Genomic DNA, 16,804 nt, shown 5'->3' on the forward strand with positions numbered 1-16,804 from the left:
GTACTCAAAAAATTTGGGGGGCAACGCCACCTTGTGGTCAAAAGTTATTGATGAAATTGGGAAAAATGATAATAACTTTTGCTTACATTAACCTATTATAATCAAACTAATGTCTTGATAGATTCCTTGGATCTTGACGAGAACACCGATTACCATTTATACCAAGCCTATATGAGGCACTGAACTTCCTGTCCACCATTTTGATTAATGTTGACAACATACTTTTTCAAACACCTCCTAGATCGTTGGTCCGATTTTCACCAAATTTGGCTCGAATCATCTTCAGACAAAGCTGGCACAAAAGTTATGGATTGTATTTGTGTGGATACACGCCAATGGTTTTTGTTTAGCGCATGAAACGAATTTGCTGGAAAAGATGCCAAACTGCATCTGAGCGGCTGTATCTCTGCAAAAGGTTTGCACATATTTACACCAAACTATTGAATGGTGCCATGGTCACTTCACACTGATCATGGCACATCAATTTGGTAACAGCCGCCACCTTTGGCCAAAGAGTAATCAAACCATTCATTAACCTTTAAGTAGGTGAAATTTCCAAAAATGCTAATACCTTTTGATTGAATTAGGCTTATTGTAATCGAAACTGGACTCAAAATATTCTTACGATCATGCCGACAACCGACATATACATTTTTTAGTGGGAAAATCTTAACTCCCTGCCCGCCCATTGTGAGCTATGTTAAAATCCTACTTTTTCTAACTCCTCCTCAACTGTTGGAACCGTGATTTTCACCAAAATTGAGTCAGATCATCTTCAGACTGTGCTGACAAAAAGTTATGCATTTCGTTTGGTCGTTTGACAAAACAGGTTTTGTACAGCAACGTTAAAGAGTATACCGACAAAAATTTTAGGCACGGTGCCGAAATGATTCTGAGGCTATTATCTCTGCTAAGCTGTGACATCTTTGCACCAAACGTTGTATGTTTCATTGGCTGTTTCTCAATTCCAAGAACGCAAAGAACGTGAATTGTGTTCTCGTGGAAGGACTGGTTCTTGTTTAAGCTTCCTGGACTCGGGAAGGGACGCGGAGAACACAGAACCAACTCTTATTGAGAATTGAGATGTGCTGCGTTCTTGCTTAACTGATCGCATAGTCACAGCAATAAGCATGCGGCCCAATGGAACCATAAATATAACATAAACATTACAAACAAATAACTTATAAATCATAACTATTTAGTCATAGTTATTTAAACATCTTCATACTAATATAGGATATTTCCATACAATATAATTGTATATTGGTTTATTTTACAGCGTTATATGTTTAACTATGCCACTATGTTATGATTTCATTTTAATATGCCAAATAAAAAACACTGCAGGGGACTTCTTATAACTTTAATCAAATTAAGCAAAACAAAAAACGGATAAAGGTTTACTTTCCTGAGCGATGCGGAGTTTAAAAGCTTGCAAGGCTTCCGTTAAAACCGGCCGCACGCAGCGGTCTTCTGGGCATTTCTACGGCTAGATTCTCGCAAGTCCACAGTCGATGCAGAGCCTCGATATCAAGAAACACATTCGGGAAATCTTTCATGCGTCTCTGTACTTGCGTTCTTGAGAATTGGGAATTGAAACTTCGACGGTAGTGATGAACGTAGCAGCCTTTACAGGAGCGAGAAACGCAGGCCGCAATAGATTGTGAAGAAGAAAGCATTTGGAGAAACAGTCATTGTCACCCTCACAACACTGAGAACCATCTGGACCACATCAATTTGGTAACAGAGCCACCTTATTTTCAAATGAGTTAAAAAGAACCATTCTTAACCATGTAATAATAAAATGTTTTAAAAATTGCTAATAACTTTTTACTCCATTAGCCTATTGCAATGAAAACTGGTCTCAGAATATTCCTTGGCTTTATCCGACAAAATATCTACCAAATATGCCAGATTAAGCCTAAAAACTGTAACTGTCCGCCCATTTTGATTATGTGTGAAAAACCTACTTTTTCGAACTCTCGTCATCAACCGTTGTTTACGATTCACCAAAAACTCCAGTCAGATGACCTTCAGAATGGGCTGAAACAAAGTTATGGATTTAGTTTGTCAATAGACAAAACGTTTTCGCATACAACAGCAACGCTGCCAGCAACGGGTTAATACGAATTTGAGGCACGATGCCAAAATGGCACTTTATAGCTGTATCTCTGCAATGTTGTTGCATATTGACACCAAACTTTGTGTATGTCATTTGTCAAACTACACATGAGAAACACACCACATCAATTTGCTAACAGCGCCACCTATTGGTCACACTTGACAAGCCAAATAAATCTGCTACATAGAGGTTGTATTTATGCATGTTTCCGCCGTGTTCAATTACAAATACATCCTAAAAATTGGCTTTTAGTTGCTCATTGTTTGCATTGGGTTCTGATTGCTCCATGCCCATGCTTAGCTTCCTCAACTTGCCGCTGGAGTGTGCTTGGTCCGTAATTGCTGCTTGCAGATATATTTTCAATAATAGAATTGTTCTATAGTCTGTGCAGCAGGTGGCGGAACTGGCATATGGGACACTGAAAAGCAAGAAAGTCCCAGAAACCGCCCGTCCATCTGAAGCGCCCTCGGCCTGCTGATTCATCATCAAAGAAAAAAGTTGTCAGGATTAAGTGAGGTTTACAGTTGCACAAAAGGGTGGCGCTAAATGCAATCTATTTTTGCTCGGTAAGAAACCCGAAATGCTGTATACAGCCACAATGTCTTTTATCACGGCAAGCTGGATATTTTATGGACACGAATGGGTAAATTTTTTAAATAATTTGAAATGTAAGGTCCGTTGTAAAGATTGCTTTCAGATTATAATGTTAATTTATCTTCCAAAGCAGAGAGAGGTCTCTAGTTTCCAGATGCTCCCTGTTATTAATTTCAGCGTAGTAGGATGTGCACTTCTGACCATGGAAAACAGCATTTTCCAGTCAAGATGGTAAACTAGATTATTATTTTTATTTTTACAAGTTCAAGGAGATTAATTACCAGGTGACTTCTCAATAAATTAGATAGGAATGTCGAGGAAACGTTCATTTAGTTCAATAATTCAACTCAAATTGTGAAAACTTGTGTATTAAATAAATTCAATGCACACAGACTGAAGTAGTTTTAAGTCTTCGGCGGTACTTATAAATTGTGCTTGATTTGGCTCACATTTAACAAAAACCCACCAATTCATTTCTCAACCAAATTTAGAATACTTCATATAGAAAAAAAAAAAGTACAAGAAAAAAAAAAATAAACTTTTTTACGTGAATTGATGGGCATTCTGGAAACGTATGTTCATTATATGGTACAATTGACTCGCATAGTGGTAGGGGCTCACTTTTGCTCTAATTACGTGCCTCAATTCGGCCGTGGCATGACCGGTTGACAGTTTTTGTACGGCACTGCTGATGGTGGTATGGGAGATGCAGCACAGAGTTTCTTTTGACAGTGGGCCTTCAAGACTCATCTGCTTATTTTTATGTGAGGTCTCTTGTTTCTCATCACCTGTGTATGTTTTCTCCTATTGACAAAAACCCCGGAGATTCTCTATGGGGTTCAGGTCTTGGTGAGTTTGCTGGCCAGTCAAAGCAACAACCAACACCATGGTCATACTAACCAACTTTTGGTGCTTTTTGGCAGCGAACTGCATTTGCTGTGGGCAGGTGCAAATCCCTGCAGGGAAAAAATGATTAAAAAATGCACAGCAATGAGCGTCAATGTCAAAGCTGGGTCAGCAGATAGGTACGCATAAAGCACTCGCAAGATTCTTGGTAAACAGGGTGCAGTGGACTTTGGTTTTGGACCAACACTACACGCCCAGACATTGCTATCCACCCGATAAATAGAGCAGACGACTGTGTGACACTTAACACTGGACTTTCAAGCAACTTGGGCTATGACGCTTCTCCACCCTTCCTCCAGACTCGAGGAGCTGCGCGCGGGTCCGTCCACACATGTTGGCAATACGCCATACTTTGCTCGGCCATCTGAAAAGAGGACTTTGCGAGCAATGCTCTTTACGCTCCAGTTCCCACTCACCCGCCGGGTCCTGCCGTTAGCCAAGGTAAGACTGGGCACCAGTCTGACGTTGTCGCGCTGGAATCAAAGAGTGGCTTTGGATCAAGAGGAAACGGTCCGTTCTGTATCCTCCCTTAGCCCAGGTCGACAGGTCAGACGTTGTGGGTGGACTCTGGAGGTGCCTGAACACCAGCCTCGACACCGTATCCAATTTCCTGGTGAGTTAGGTGTCAATCAAATTCTTCAGAGTCGAAACTCTGCTTACCCCCGCTGCCGCCATTTTTCTTTTTTTTTTTTTTTTTTTTAGAGGGAGTGTTTGCAGAAGTTTCAAAGAGATGGTTTTCGAGTTTTTTTTGCGCACAACGGATTACTTCGTTTCATTAAAGGCTGCGGTCTCCTAGGATTGGTAATCTACATCTTTTTTTTTTTTCTCCACCACTTTTTTCCTTCACACTCAAACTTATCTGTTAACATGATTGGATACAGCACTGCTGTGAACAGCAGCTTATTGGCAATTAATTTTGTGATTTACAACCTTGTGAAGGTGACGTGTCAATGCTTGTGCAGAGACCATTGAAGTCTAAGGGGAAACCTTTGCAGGGTTTTGAGTTGATGAGCTGATTGCATGTCACCGATAAAAAAACAAATATTCATAATTTAGAATGAGATAATAATTAAATAAATAATGATGGGAACGGTCGTGGCCTACTGGTAATGAGAGTCGGATCCCAACGAAGGTGTTGAGTTTGAGTCTCGGGACGGCAGAATTGTGGGGGGGGGGAGTGAATGTACAGCACCTCTCACCTTCATTACCATGAATTAGGTGACCTTGAGCAAGATTCATCGAACCCCCAACTGCCTCCCGGGCCGCAGCAGCATAAATGGCTGCCAGATGCTCGGGTGTGTGTTAACAGTGTGTGTGTGTGTGTACTGCTCGGTGTGCACTTCGGATGGTAAATGCAGAGCACGCATTCTGAGTATGGGTACATACTTGGCTCTGAATGTCACGTCACTTTAATTTTTTTTATAATTTATACCTTCGACTCTGAACTTTCTTAAAATGTGTACAGGCTGAAGTGAAGTGCAGGTCTTAAAACCTGCTGAAAAAAACAAACTGTCAAGTTGGTTTCGCTCGGTCTCCGCCTGTAATAGCTGGTTCCTCTGCGGTTTTTAAGAGGGTTTTGACCACTTTTTTTGTAGATCGCCAGGCTGGTTTTAGCTGGTCTTAGCTGTGTCAGGGATGGTCTTATGCTGGATTCTTAGCTGGTCTTAGCTGGTTTTAGCTGGTTTTTAAGCTGAGTCAGGGCTGGTCTTAGCTGGTTTTTAGGTGGTCAGGGGAGGCTGTGTCTTAGCTGGTAAGGGTGGTCCTTAGCGGTTTAGCTGGTCAGGCTGGTCTTAGCTGGTTTAAGCTGGCCAGGCTGATTTTAGCTGGCCAGACTGGTCTTAGCTGGTCAGACTGGCTGGTTTTAGCTGGATTAAGCTGGTCAGGCTGGTTTTAGCTGAATTAAGATGGTCAGGCTGGCTCTCGCTTTAGCTGTTCAAAAATTGGATTGATTTTTGGACTGACCTGTTTGATTTGATTGATCACACATAGTGTTTTGACACAATTTTCCTGTCAGTGAGTGTTGTAGGACAATTTAAATCATTCCAATTTTTACTTTAAATAATCTGCAGGACAACAAGCAACCACTTTAACAATTGTTTATTAAATCTTGCAGGCAATCTCTTATAAAAACATAGATATTCTAACAAATATTTACAAAATTATTGGAATGATTACAATGCTAAAAAAAAGGAAAAAAAAAACTATATCAACAATTAACTGAAGCCGTGAAACAATAACATATTATACATTTTCATTCTTACTTTCTTTTTATGATCTCTTGTCTTTTTTGGGATATGTAATACCCTCACTTGGTTCTACCTCTTCGCTCTCTCCTCTTTCTTTCAGGGCTCCTTTGTTTCAAAAGCCAGTCACTGAAACAGACCTTGAAAGAGAAATAAATTTAGATTATTAATTTGTGAATTTTCAACTAGTAAAACTACTTAAAAAAAGGCATTGATCATGTTTTTGTTTCACATTTGGCTTTTGTCAGACATAAAGTAACTGAAATGGCGTAGGGCGCTTAATTATGTTCTATATATGTTTATTGACTGATCACACAAGTCTAAATGGATAAATATTAATAGGAATATCTCGTATGTGAACATTTTTCTGCAACTGTTTTTAACAAACTTGGTGGTGCGAATGGTTACATACAGTGCATGCATGAATTAATAGAGAATCTAGATTACCTCTCCAAACTTGCAATATGGAGGGTGGCGGGGAGGCTTTTGTGAATGTCTGTTTGTGGGACACTCCTTTCCTGACACACTTCTTTCTTTTGTGGAAGTGGTTGTCCCTCAAGTGCCACAGCCCATCTCTTTTACATGAGAGAGAATCATTTGTGAGGGATGTAATTTTCCTCCACACCTCTTCTCTCTCTCTAATCCAAATATTGTCTCCTATGTGGATCTTCCACAACAGAAATGAATGGAATGATATTTACTTTAGGCACATCTTAAATTAAAGGCAACTTAAAAGACAAGATATTTAGTAAAATCTTGATTTCCACTGACTTACAGTAAATTGTATGAATAAAATAAAATTTAGGACACTTCAGATCGATAAAGATCATGGCGGTTTAGCCCTTCCGAATCTGAAGGAGTATTATTACGCATTCAAAAAAAATGAGATATATGGTTTATGGTGTCCCCCCAGAAACCGAGGCTCGAGGGAGACCTGATTTGGAAACTACCAGGGGACAGAGAGCCAAACTCAAACCCGTTTAGGAGGTAAAGTTATCTCAAATAAAGATGGGATCGTATAGTTGAAGATACAATATTAATTTGGAAAGAGATTGTAAATAAGTACAAATTGACTAATGATATTAAAATTTGATTCTGGCCTCTCGGCAAACGCGAGTTTTGACTAGGTGAAATAGACTCTTCATTCTTGAGCTGCGAAAGAGCGAGGCTCATGGCACTGTGTCAGTTTTTAAGCCGGTAACATATTCAAAAATTCGAACAACTCAAGAGTCAATACAAAAACTAGAGGACAGAGGATCTTTCAAATATTTTTTCAAGGGAGCATTTTACACCAGTAAATAAGAAAAAGTCATCTCTCCTAGGGGCACTGACATGTTAAGTTTTTAGTGATTGATTATGAGCTCTTGCCAAGGTAAAACCGTATATAAATTGATAAAGCACTGCAGAAGAAAACACTGGAAAAATACATTGTATATCAAGTCGAAATGGGGAAAAGGAACTGTGTATGGAAATGTCAAGGGTGATTGGCTTTCAATGGTGTGTGACACAACAGACATCTCTAGTCTAAAAGTGGAGGGCAATTTGGGTGGAAGAGTTTGGTTAGATTTTTTCATTACACCTTCATATTATTAATAAACAAAGGGCCGTGAACAAAGCACTGCTAGCGACGGTGGACTCGGAACGCCAATCACTATCATATATTTTGGATGTGCCCAAAGTTGAACAATTCTCGGGACAGATCCTTTTAATTATGGACGGATCATGGGTTATGTCACCCTAAAGACCCTAAGATTTGCTTGTTAGGTCTTCTACTGGTGAGGTGGTCCAAAAAGAAGACACTTATCGTTTTAAAATTCTAATGATTGCATGTAAACAAAAGCTATCACTCGGTCTTGGTTAAAAGAGTGACCCACCACGGACGGTACAAATGGAAAAGACAATAGGGGCGGAGATACCACTCAATGGAGAAGATGACATACTTTTTCGTAGCAAAGGACATATATATAATAAGTGAGGCTGGTCAAAATGGTGTTTGCCATATAAAGAAGCGGAACAATTTTAATAACTTTATTTTAATATTTAATTTTCGCTGGTTATAGCTAATGTATAGTGCATTTGTTCTGTGGTCCTGGATAGTTGCTGATGCTTGGAATTACGAAAGAATGCCAAAGATAAATGAGTATAAAAAAAAAAAAAAATTGTCATGAAATAAAACCTCTCAAGGGTCAATTTTTTTTTCCGTGTCAAAACAATTACATTTTAGCAACTTAGCCACCTAAATATTGGAGTTTAGTTGATAATATATATAAATTCCAGGGTTCAGGAAGGTAAGGCTCCAGGTAAGGGGGGGGTGGAGTCCGGAGGCCGCAAGCGGCTTCTCGGCTTCGGTCCGGGGGCTCAATTGCTACGGAAAGATTTGAGCCATTATTATGGCAATCTTTGTTCATTACATGCGTGACAGGTCACAGCTGCACTGTTTCCAGTTTTATCCAAGATTAAGGAATTTGGAGTTTGAACAATCTTTTCTTTCAGTATGTTGTAATTTCTAAGACCCTGTAGATTCCATTCCAGAACATAGTGAAGTCCGCAGTTTATGTTGTCTGGGATGTGAGGTCACTTTCAAATTCAATGATCAAAGTTGATATTTGTATCACGTTTTAAGAAAAATAGAGATGTCCTGAACGAATAATGTCCTGAAAAACTAGTGAATTTAGTCGTGGTTGGTCTCCCTCTGTTAAAAACAATTGCATAAACACATATAAAGTGCTAAATTGATCTTGCTGAGACAGGATGTTGAACCATCTCTAATAACTTCCTGGAGTAATATAGCAATGGCAAACAATTCGAAATAAACTATAATAAACAAGAAAAAAAAAAACACAAAGTGATTTTTCTCCCATTTTGACATGAGCAACCATTGGCATCTGATGCAACGAACAGAAGCAGAGAAGAGGACATAATTCATCAGTTAATTTTGTAGCATGTGGGGCTTGTGGTTAGTATTCAAAAGAATTCCATCCTTGGAAACAACTGAAAGTATATGTACAAAATAGTACAAAGTGTTAAAGAAAACAAAATAATAATTCATAATCTGTCACATACTGAAATAACATCAATTCAGGGCTCACTGACTCAAACATTCCAGAGTTATATTATGTTATGTGTAACATTGTCCCTGGACTGGGACTAATAATTTGGAATAATACCTTGTTGTATCAAGTAAGATAGTTGATTGTATGTTTTTTCTATTGATTTATTTTTCATTATGAGGACATTAAAGGTTTTTAATTTATTGTCGAAAATGTGTTGTTGGTTTTTTATTGGTTATTTTGTGTCCTCAGTCTCATTCATAACTCCAAACACTGAGGTTAAAAATGAAAGTTTTGGATAGTATTTGAGTCATTAAAACTATGGTAGAATGGATTTCTTATGATCCCCCAATCATCTTATCTCATGTTTTAGTTCAGGAGGGACTGCTCCAGATGTTCGTGCTCTATTGAATGCTATAAGTTTATTTGTGAAACCAGTTTGAGCATTTTGTTTTAGAACTCTCTCTCTCTGCCATAAATTATATCCATAGCGAGAAGAGGACTAATTTTACTAAACTGGAAAGCGCTGCACATCTAAGACCCTGCCTGTACGATTACTAAACTACCCTTGCAATTCACCTTGTCAGTAAGTGGGCGAACGCGTATGATGATTATTGGTTCATTTTGGTCATTGTAAAAATAGGGCTGGGATGAGGGGAGGTTTACACTTGCGTATTAACTGCAAACCTCGTTTCCAGATGTTTGTCCACATATAACATGAAAAAGACAAGTGTATAATGCACATCTGATTGGATTTTATCCGATCAGTGTGTTGTACAGAGGTGTTGAGGACGCCATTGTGATCGATTTAGTGTAATGTAAACGCAATCCAGCCATTGTGTCTGCATCTCATGCAACACGCGCACCCTCTCTCGCGAAACTGTCAGCACAAAAGACAGGAGAACCCCCCTGTATGGAGATATTGAGACTGACCCTTATCTTTGGATTTGTAATTGTCCCCGACTGAAAATGCTTTTCAAAAGAAAACCCACCATTTCAGGTTGACATAGCACCAGGCCATTCTCTGCAGACTTATTAAATATACGCAGGGAAAGACAATCTGATGGTTACTAGATCGAAAAGTCAGTTGTGTTGCCAAGGTGTTAACCCCGTTTGGGGCCCTTGATTCTCCGATCTGCGTTATCAGATCATGGTGATCGCCTGTTAAGTGCCAGTGTAAAGGCAAGCCATAGAAAACCAGCTGGCCAGGCTGGAAGGCAGCTGACCTAACCAGCTAAAACCAGCCTGGCCAGGCGAGAGACCAGCTTCAACCAGCTGGGCAGGCTGCGGAAGACCAGCAAAACCAAGGCATTTCCATCTTCAACCAGCCAACCGGCTTTTAGGCTGGTTTAAGATGTTTTTTCAGCAGGAAAGGTATTTAAAGCTCTTAAATTTTATTAAAAAATCTGCGTTAACCGGGTAATTTATTGTATCATTTGGAATAACTATTTATTTTATTCATAGCCCTTTTTAACTGTCCTAAACTGTTCACGAATGTTTTGTAGGCCACTCATCAAAAATAGGAACGCTGTACATTTGTTATTGCAAATTTACAGACAATGAAATTGAGCTGTTTATTGTTGGGGTGATAGTGCTGTAACTGATAACAAAGTTTCCCTTTCAATTAGCTAAAAATGCACAAGTTTTATTAACATTAACTTTTTATTAAAAAACAAATACCCATATTACTTATCCTTTAATTGCTTTCAATAAACAGGACATTGAGTAAAACGATTGTAAAAGGGTGATTTGTGTGAATGGGATTAGTAATCTGGCCCATTGGTAATAAAGGAGGAAAAAATGCATAACAACAAATGTGTGGCCTCGAAGCTTTAACACAGTGCTCTCCCGCCATTGGTGGTCAATAAAAATGATGACACAACGGTATCATTTAGATGTTTTGTTCATTGGGATGTCATTGAATGTTTTAATGGTCTATTTCATAAGGATATGTGTCCATAGCAAGGCGGCATGTCTGAAAAGCAGCTTGAGTAAAACTCTGCAGGACTGTAGTTGGCCACAGTGCCGCGCGCCCATGAGGGCAGCCATGGAAATAATATAGGGACCAGTTTTGCTACGCTTTCACAACACACAGACCGCAGCTGGTAGGCTACTGAACCATAAACAGTGTGGAAGGGCGTAGTTTTGTTTTTGATCATTTCAATATTATTTATTTGTTTGTTTGTAAAAATTTATTTTTGTGCTATCGTTCACACATGTAAAGTTGGTTAATAACCCTTATGAAAATTAACCATGGTTTTACAACAAATGAAACAAATGAAATGAAAAGAACTGCACTTAAGTCATATTGTGCTGATAACTGTGTTTGGTTCATATGTGTTAAGTTAGCTCTTATTAAAGTGCTGAAGGCCCGGGTTTAAACAAGTAATTAAAGGGGTCATTTGACGTTGCAAAAAAGAAAATTATTTGGTGTATTTGGTTTAATGCAATGTGTTTATGTGGTTTAAGAGCACCTATTTTTTTACTGCTGAAAGGAGGTTTTGACCAGCTCTGAATTCAAATTCTGAATGATTTTGATAGCCAATTTCCCATTAAAAGCGATTGGGCTAATTTTGTTAGCAGTAGGTTGGTTTTATTACGCAGACCTGGCAGCACTGGGAGGAAAGACTCGAAGAAATTAAGTAATGATTTCTAAATTGAGAATGGGTCACACAGGACTAAATTCAACACTTGCACTTGGGGAAGCATGAAATTAGTGTGTGTGATTAATGTGGCAATGAAAATTTTATTTATATTGCAGTCTTTACTACAACCAGAGTTGACCAATGTGCTTTACAACAGAATAGCTAAAAACATCAATGGCACAAAGAAAAATAAAAACAGTAAAAAACAAAAACAAGGAGAGAGAAAGAAAAGAAAAACATCATAACATGCAGCAATATATAAAATATAAAGGACAAGGATAAAAAACAGAATTAAAAACCTTATCGGACAGACTTAGACTTAAAAATGGCCACAGATGAAGCCATTATGATAAAAAATGGGCAGATCATTTCATAGTCTTGGTGCAATTGAAGCAAAACGCGATCACCCCTGCACTTCCAGCCTCGTCTTGGGGATAATCAAGAATCTCTGGTTAGAGGACCGGAGAGATCTAGTTACATTGTGCTCAATCAATAACTCAGATATATACGATGGAGCCATGCCATGTAGTGACTTGTAAACGATTAGTAACATTTTTGAATCTACTCTATAACGCACAGGCAGCCAGTTTAAAAGACTGTAGAACTGGGGTAATATGATCCCATTTATGAGTACCGGTCAAAAGTCTAGCTGCCGCATTCTGAACCAATTGTAATCGAGATAAAGCTGTCTAATCCCAGCATACAGTGAGTTACAGTAATCTAATCTAGAGGTAATAAAAGCATAAATCACTTTCTCAAAGTTTTTAAAAGAAAGAAAAGTATTTGCTTTAGACAGGAGCCGCAACTGAAAAAAAGGATGATTTGACCACAGAATTTTATGATTAGAATGTGATGTTTTTGAAAACAGTAGAGCATGTGCTTTTTAAATGTAGTGAATATGAAGATCAGCGTAACAGTCTTTTTAGCAATATAAAGAACAGGCCAATGAGTGTCCTGGACCTTCTGGGGAAGGGTTAGAGTGATAGTCAGGTATATGAGGTGGTTTAAACACAGCTCCAGCTGAAGATACATCACCAGACCACAGTAGTAAATTACATAACATTACAATCACTATTCTTCTTCTCATCTCAGAGACGGAAGCTGAAGGAACTGAACACACAGCTCCAGCTGAAGCTTGGGCTCTGAACCTCTGGGGTGGGTGGGGCATTACAATTGCCCCCCTCCCCATTTTTTTCTGTCTTTTTTTCTCAGTGATATCAATACAGATTCATCACCCATGTGCGCAAGATACAGTAGGTTACGGTAATACTCCTAAGGAGTGAACGGCCATTGAACAGAAAGAAGAAGAATCCATTATGACATTGACTATGCAGGGGTTCTTCATTACAGCAAAGGGAACTAAGCATTTATTTGATAAAATCAACATTCTTTGTATTATTATTTTAGTTTTGAAAATGAAGAATCTATTAATTTGCCTGTCGATTTTGTCCCTACTATGGGTAAGACATATAAATGTTAAAAATCCTCTTCCATTTCCACCTATAATTACTTTATATTCAATTTTTTTTTTTGTTTTTGTATTTTGCTCACGGTGTGTTTTGATTGACCATTGTAGACATTTATTTGCTATAATACAAAACTAAAAAAAAAATTTATTCACCCACAAATAAAGGTTAAAAAAATGAAAATTTCAGTTTCGGCAAAAATATCAAAAATGGGGTCCCTGTTAATGCTCGGGTCAAGTGAATTTTGCAATATTATTGTATTTTTAACTGTGTCACGATGCTTATAATGCCTAGCTTGTAGTAACACAGGCTAAGTAATCAAGCCTACACCCAGGAATTTATCTTAGTATTTGGCCGCATTGAGTGTGGCATTATGCTGTTTCCATGCACTGAAAATGTTAACATTGGACTGTTAAACATTAACGCACTACTAAGTTTTTGTTACGCACACCTCTATCACGCGTCTCTGAGAAGTGTATGTCGCGTCCGCTGCAAACGAGAAAAAAAGAGTCTTTCTGTTTACCAGTCATTTAACTGACTTTATCTAATGCAAATCTAAGATCATGTTTGAAAACATTCACCCCAGTCTTGAGAGAGAGGCTTGTTCTTAGGAGTGAATGTTATGTCATATCCGCGTCAAGACGAACACGCTGCTGTTTCTCTTAGGCCAAAGGCAGCAGCTGGATGTCTGGAGCTTATTTACATTGAAATATTTCAGTGTTAGAAATTATTTGCTCGTGTGGTTGTATTTACATCTACATGCAGAGCAGCAATGGCTTCTGGCATTTTTTGAATTAATCTGTGCAATTAATGCAGATTTAACTATGAGGTTTTGATTAGTTGAATTTAGCACACCACTGTAACATCTAAACACTTCACACTGATGCAAATTCCAAAGAATACTCTTGTGGATCCATTGTCACCTCAGTTATCTTTCTAAAGTTATCAAAATCAGTCTCAACAACTCTTATCAGAGCTTCTCTCTCTGCACCTCTGTCTGCTCTTTTCTCTCATGTCCTGTGAGAGAGCACTAATTGTCGATGAGCGATGAAAGCAGATCATAAGAAGTCTACAAGCATCTGCATCTAAAACACTGGGTCAGGGCAGATTATAATTTCTTACAGAACTGTATTCTGTTAGATCGGGTCTCCACGTCAAATAATATTAGGATCCAGCCCTGGATGCCAGATCCTGTCAGAAAATATCAGTTTGTCCAGTAACATGTCAACTAGTCAGGAACTAGTCTGTTAATACCCAAACCCTGTAAACAGAAAGTCTTGTTTGGTATCCAGAAATACCCAAAACGAGTGTTTAACAGTCTTCTGTCAGTCACCGAGAAGAGCAGAAGCAGGAGACGAAGTGATGATGATTAAATGTACCATCATTGTTTAGTGAACATCTTAGTTGTGTATGCCTCTGTAACAATGTTTGTATGACGCGAAGAAGGAAGCGGGAACCGTCGAACATTTAAATCAAACTTTAATAACAAAATAAACACAAAACAGCGCGACAGCCCCTCGCGAACGACTGCCTCGCACAAACAAAACCAAAACACAAAATAAAAACCCAGGCCTGGTCCTCTCTTGTCCTTCACTGTCATTACTCCTCCCTTTATTCTTCTGAAGCTCCTCCATGGGACTCGAGACTGGTGAGTGGTGCAGGTGTCACTCATCTACAGTTCCCACGGCCCTTGGTCCCACCCCACTCATCACAGCCTAAATGTTCAAACTTCATCTGACCAGCACAATTCAGCATGTACTGTTATACCATAACTGCTTCACAGCAACATCCCATAGACCTTGGGTTTCCATAAACATTCCCGCTCTTATCCTTCTCTATTCATAAAGACAAAACCGTTCATGAAACCCCTGGAACATGAGACTGAACAACAATGAAAATGCATAAGCTAGGGAAAATTAATAAGAGATATAAAATATGAAATATAGTAACATAATAAATGAATGAACAATAAATGATTTAGATAAACAATAAATTATTTATATATATAGTAACATGCATCATCAGAAAAAAAAACATGAAAATAAAAACACAACACACACAGTTTGCACGAGAGGATCTAAGGATCCTTCAATTCCAAAATATTATCTAACATGCATCATCAGAAGTTGTTAAGCTTAGAATATATTTGTTCATCTTGAACAACAATTTATACATTGTGTTGTTGCCAGAGGTAGCATTGATACAGTCCAAATAAATCACTCAATAATTTTTCATATGATGCATTTTATGAAACATTTAGCTATTCTACAAACTTATCATAATAAAAATATTTAGACTACATTCTAAGTCATCTTAGTAAACATACCTATATCCTACTTTATAATGATGGTCATCACAGGCATAATCCATTTTCCCATATATGAGGATAATGATGATGATGATGATGATGATAATAATAATAATAATAAACATAATTTATTCAGAGGAAGTTAAACTATGTTCATGTAGGTTATTGTACATGCACCTTTTGTACATGTACATTTGTAAAGATAAAAAACGTTGTTTAGAAATGATCAGTGACCCTAGTAATGAGGGTCTTATTGTTCTTCGTTTCTAAGCTTTACAGCAACTTTTGAGGAAGTGATGAGCAAGGTTTCTGCCGCTGCTTCACCAAATTATTATTATTATATTTGTATTTTTTTGCCTACTATGCCAATACGATATATTTACCTTTTAGAAAAGTTATCAAGCAACATACTTTTAAAGGCAAAACAGAAGAATGTAAAAAGGCGGTTGGCTCATAAATCAATAGCTGAAATCATTAAATAGCACGATACAATTTAAGTACAATTCTTTGCTTAGATGTACAGTTACAATCTAAGCATAACTTGAGGCTGTGATGTTATTAAAACAATGTTGATCGTTTCTAAATGGTTTGATTTTGTATAGTTTAAGCACATAAATTATGTTAGAATATGCCCTGACGGTGTGATCTCTATATATATAGTGTAGCTGATTATTGTTGTATTTCTTATAAAACAAACAAAAAAACCAACAAAATCTTCTCATTAAACACAAAAATGAGTGAAGTGTGAATTGTGCTGTCACCATCTTTATCACACAATGCTCACTTGTATCCTGTGGCTGAAGGTCTACAAGTGAGATCTGTCCATCTTGGCTGCGCTTAATTCACTCCTCTGCAGATGCCTGCTCTCGGGCTTTTCAAATCAGACTTTTGATAGACTGGCTGATATTTCTCATTCTGTCCTTTTCTTAAGTCCCGCCCCTTTGTAACATTTATTTTGAGGCATGTCTATAACACACACCCAGTAGCACTTGAGAGTAGCCTGCAAAGGAAACATCTCATTGGTTTTACTGAACGAGTGTGTAATAAGTGTAATATTCATTATGAAGACAAGAAAATAGTTGGTAGCATGGAATTCACAAATTGTACGTATAGAGAAAGAGGATAAAATATGAATCAGTATGTTGAATGATGTGTGTTACAATATGAATCCAGAAATATTTCTCCTACTCACAATCTCAATGTAGAACACATATTTCTCCTGGCATTTTTTCTGTTGTGTGTTTTTTGTTTGACTTATGATTGTTTTGCTCATTTCTTCTTCAGGTTCATCTGGAGTTGGTTCAGATGAAGAGTCAGTGTCAGTGATGGAGAGAGATTCAGTCACCTCTACACACTGGTGTTTAAAAACAACCCAAAAAATATGGTTGATGTTATATGGTTTTTTAATAAAACTTGCATCGCTCGAATCACTGGAGAGATCTCAGTTTATATCCCTATAAATGTTTCTGT

General features: G+C 38.0%; 1 protein-coding gene across 1 annotated transcript in view; it reads left to right on the forward strand.

Annotated features, from left to right (window-relative positions):
- LOC109066867 overlaps window positions 1-16,804 on the forward strand; it is a 68,474-nt gene that overhangs the window by 34,861 nt on the left and 16,809 nt on the right. The window lies entirely within an intron of this gene.

Source organism: Cyprinus carpio, chromosome B22, assembly GCF_018340385.1.
Source record: "Cyprinus carpio isolate SPL01 chromosome B22, ASM1834038v1, whole genome shotgun sequence".
NCBI lineage: Eukaryota > Metazoa > Chordata > Actinopteri > Cypriniformes > Cyprinidae > Cyprinus > Cyprinus carpio.